Below are 3784 nucleotides of genomic sequence, written 5' to 3' on the forward strand. Positions count from 1 at the left end.
AGATCTTCCTAATTCTACAAATTATACTCATAACCGTTATAGAAATTCAAACATTCGCCAATTTTCCCATAATTCTGTTTCATTTGACGAAAACTTTGCCATTCGTTCGGATAAAATTACTTCTATAATCCAAAATTGGAATATAAAATTTGATGGCTCTAGTGATGGCATAAGTGTAGACGAATTTCTTTATAGAGTGGGGTGTCTAACTAGGAAAAATTTCAATAATGACTTTTCTATCGTATGTAAAAACTTACACATTTTACTATCTGGTAGAGCTCTAGAGTGGTTTTGGCGTTACCACAAACAGGTAGAATTTGTTGATTGGAAGGAATTTTGTCATGCTTTAAAATACCAATATGGGGAATTTAGATCACCCTTTGATATTCATGAGGAAATAAGGAACCGAAAAATGAAGCCAAACGAAAATTTTGAGACCTTCTACGAATCTGTATGTGGTCTACTAGATAAGCTTTCAAACCCTATTCCGGAAGCGGAATTAGTAGAAATCTTAAGTCATAACCTTAGACCGGAAATAACACATGAACTTCTTTATGTGCCAATATACTCAATTGCTCATTTGCGGAAATTAGTGCAAATGAGAGAGCAGTTATTGGACAACGATTATTTCAGAAAAAACTTTCAAAATAAATATTCTCAATCTTTCCCAGCCCGAAGACAAATTGCCGAAGTCTTCGTAGCGTGCAAAAAGTCCGTGGAATTTTAAATGTAGATGTCCATTTCAAAGATAAGGTTAAAAAATTAAAAATTTTAGTTGTTCCTTCTATTACCCAAAGGCTTATTTTAGGCTTAGATTTTTGGGAAAGTTTTAATTTAGCTCCTGAATTTTTCAGTTCCGTAATATATTCGTCTGTCCGAGAAAGTCCAGCAAAAGTTTTGTCTGAATTAGTTAATTGTAATACTATTTCTCCTGATGTTAAGTCTGATACAAGTACTTTATTTCAATATCCTCTAAACTCAGCTCAAAGATCCCAACTCGAGGTGATTATTAACTTGTTTCCAAATTTTGAGAAACAAGGTTTAGGACGAACTAGTCTCATAACACATAACATCGATGTGGGTGAAGCAAAAGCAGTTAAACAACGCTTCTATCCCATCTCCCCTGCCGTCGAAAAACTAATGTTTAAGGAGATTGATCGGATGTTAGAGCTAGGAGTTATAGAGCCTTCTTCTTCCGCATGGAGTTCGCCCATGAGGCTTGTAGTAAAACCAAATAAAGTGAGGTTATGTTTGGACGCGAGAAGACTGAATGAGGTTACTAAAAAGGATGCATATCCTTTACCCAGTATAGAAGGTATCTTTTCCCGCTTACCAAAGGCCAATATAATATCAAAACTGGACCTTAAGGATGCCTATTGGCAAATCGCCTTATCGGAAGATGCAAAGCCTTTGACAGCATTTACAGTACCGGGAAGGCCATTATACCAGTTTGTTGTAATGCCTTTCGGGCTCTGTAATGCTCCGTCAACAATGTGTCGCCTTATGGACAGTTTGATTCCGCCTGACCTTCGCTATTCAGTCTTCGGATATCTTGACGACTTAATAATCGTCTCAGAAGATTTCAATGAACACCTATCTGTCCTTGTTCGCATAGCCGAACAATTTAAGAAGGCAAACCTTACACTTAACATTTCCAAATCAAAGTTTTGTGTGACAGAGGTTAACTATTTAGGTTATATAATAGGAAATGGAGGTATTAAAACGGATCCTGACAAGGTAGAGTCAATCCGGAAATGGCCAACACCGAAGAACATCAAGCAGGTTCGCGGCTTCCTAGGCTTGGCAGGTTGGTACCGAAGATTTGTGTCTAATTTTTCTTCTATCGTTTTCCCAATAACCGAGGTACTGTCCACTAAAAGGAAATTTTGTTGGACTCCAGAAGCCCAGGAATCCTTCGAACTTATTAAAAACTTATTAACCTCCGCTCCCATCCTGTCAAATCCTGATTTTTCAAAGAAATTTTACTTACATTGCGATGCAAGCGACTTTGGCATCGGTGCTGTGCTTGTGCAGTTTGACGATGACGGCAACGAAAGACCAATAGCTTTCATGTCGAAAAAGTTAAACACTGCACAGCGCAATTATTCCGTCACCGAACGCGAATGCTTAGCAGCGCTAGAGGCTATAAAGAAGTTCCGATGTTACTTGGAACTTCAAGAATTCGAAGTCATTACTGACCACTCTTCATTAGTTTGGTTAATGAAGCAACAGGATGTGACGGGAAGGTTAGCGAGATGGGTCTGGAAGCTCCAAGGTTACAAATTTTCCATTAGTCATCGTAAGGGAAAGGATAATGTGGTACCCGATGCCCTGTCTAGGTTTCCGTTCGAAGAAATAGCTGCCATAGATTATATGGAACCTGAAATAGATCTTTCATCCCCTCATTTTAATGACGAAGACTACACTGAACTAAAGAGGAAGATACAGGACAATAGTAGTAAATTTCCTGACATAAAAGTAGTAGATAATTTTGTTTATATAAGGACATCGCATTACACAGGGAACTTAGAACAGGATCATGATGCGTGGAAACTCTGGATACCACAAAACTTAAGAAATACCCTTATGCACCGTTTTCACAATACCCCTATTGCTGCCCATGGAGGCATGGTAAAGACCTTAGAATTGATTAGGCGAAAATTCTATTGGCCAGGTCTCGTTCGGGATGTTAGGAACTATATAGGAAACTGTGATACGTGTAAGGAATCGAAAGCTCCCAATAATATTCTCAAACCAAATATGGGTAATCAAGTAATAAGTGTTCGACCATTTCAACGGCTTTATGTCGATATTTTAGGCCCGTATCCACGTAGCAAAAAAGGATATATCGGTATATTCATTGTACTTGACCATATGACGAAATTCCATTGGCTATGTCTGTTGAAAAAGTTTACTTCCGCTGTAATTCAGGATTTCCTCTTAAAGGAAATATTTCATACGTATGGCGTACCAGAAACCCTTGTTAGTGATAATGGATCGCAATTTAAAGCAAACGATTTTAATGCGTTTCTCACAGCCCTGGGTATCAAACATACTTATACGGCCATATACTCCCCGCAATCAAACGCCTCTGAGAGGGTTAATCGCTCAATTATTGCAGGTATTCGTTCCTATCTGAAAAAAGATCAATCCCTCTGGGATCAGAATTTAAGTTTTATAAGCTGTGCGCTGAGAAACTCGGTTCATCAGACCATTCAATGTTCTCCATATTTTGCTGTTTTTGGCCAAGAAATGGTTACTCATGGTAGTTCATATGAACTCCTTAGAAAGCTAAACTGTCTAAATGAATCAACAATTAAATTGGAAAATAATGATAAACTCAATTTGCTTCGTAACGATCTTCAAAAACATATCACAAAAGCTTATGAGACAAACAAAAATCTGTATAATTTAAGAGCGAGACCAATTACTTATGAAATTGGACAATGCGTATTTAGACGGAATTTTGCTCAATCAAATTTAGAGAAGAAATTTAATGCTAAATTAGCACCTTCTTTTATTAAATCTAAAATTAGGGAAAAAGTTGGCAACAACTATTATATTCTCGAGGATATGGAGGGGAAGTTTTTAGGCACATATCATGCAAAAGATCTTCGTTCTTAATCTTGCTTTTTCCTCCTAATACTTCTGATTAAAATCCACGTATTATGCGGTTTGTAAGGCAAGATTTTATTAAGAAATTCTGTATGTCAAAAATGTATATAAATACTTTTGTATAAGCTTTGTATGGTATATTAATTTTATTTCCTTTTCCTTGTTGTGA

Source organism: Lucilia cuprina, chromosome 6, assembly GCF_022045245.1.
Source record: "Lucilia cuprina isolate Lc7/37 chromosome 6, ASM2204524v1, whole genome shotgun sequence".
NCBI classification, from domain to species: domain Eukaryota; kingdom Metazoa; phylum Arthropoda; class Insecta; order Diptera; family Calliphoridae; genus Lucilia; species Lucilia cuprina.